Source organism: Arachis ipaensis, chromosome B06 (assembly GCF_000816755.2).
Source record: "Arachis ipaensis cultivar K30076 chromosome B06, Araip1.1, whole genome shotgun sequence".
Classification (NCBI taxonomy): Eukaryota; Viridiplantae; Streptophyta; class Magnoliopsida; order Fabales; family Fabaceae; genus Arachis; species Arachis ipaensis.
This window is the reverse complement of record NC_029790.2, coordinates 131540128-131541332: the sequence shown is the minus strand read 5'-3', so window position 1 is coordinate 131541332 and position 1205 is coordinate 131540128.

Here is a 1205-nt window from a genome sequence, read left to right as displayed (position 1 = left end):
TTTTATAAATTATTATTTTATCAATTATCTATTATATTTATTAACAATCAAATACAAAAATAACAACCAATTATATCCTCCATTCATCCTAATAATTCCAATTGATTAAAAAATTAACTTTGATCTCGTTACGTTCGTCCATGGCTTCCAAATCGTGTTTCCTTAAAATTCAATCGATTGGTAATGGAATATCCATCTACTCAATCAATTGGTAATGTTCTCATTTTTCAGAATTCTGTAGGATTTTTCACAATTTATTCTATTCTACTTTCATAAATCACAAATAGGTTGTACAAATCCTCATTAATCCAATTTTTTTTTTCAATCACCATAATCAGGATCTTATTATCTTCTTGCACCAATATCAATGTATTAACATAAAAACAATTTTTATCACTTAATTTAAATCATTGATCCTGTAGTTTGGTCTAGTTTGGACGAAGAAAATGTATTTCTACTAGTATTAATTAAATTCGTGATAACACTACCAAATCTTTGTCGAGCCGGAGTGTGAATTATACAGTAGTAATATGTAATAATTAGAGTAAGAAGATGAGACTCGTATTGAAGAGAATTAGTTGTGTATTATAATTAAATAGGTATTTATAGATACATCAAGAAGAACTTGTCCAGGAAACAAGATCAAGAAAGATGAGAACTAATTTAATTTATACAGGGCTCTAATCCATTGTTGAGACTTATAATTTATTTTATGAGTGTTGAAAGGTCAAAGATAAGGATAGCATGCATAATTAAAGACTTTGAGCATGTTGTAATTTGATTTCACTTTATGTAACATCTCATAAGGTAATTTGTAGTTTAAAATTTTGGTAGGGAGTTAATTTATCAAAAAGACAGAGGTTAAAAGGGCATCTTTTCAAAAAGAAAAAGAAAGTTTGACAGTGATAAAAAAAGATCAATTCATTTCAACTAAGTGGCTTAAGAATTTGAATATGGTTTGCAAGGTGGTGTTTTGGCTGTTTTTGGAGGAAAAATGTGTTTTACGTCTAGGTGGATGTCTGTGGTCCAAGACCAATACGCAGGGGACGTGGTGCTTGCTACACGTGGAGGGTGTGAAGATGACGTGGCAGCATGTGGTTGGACGAAGAGAGAATCACGCAGGGGGCGTGATGACGTGGCTGAAGATGGTTGGCTGGCTGAGCAGCAAGTGGGGGCGTGTTGACTCAGTAAGTGGGGGGCGTGAT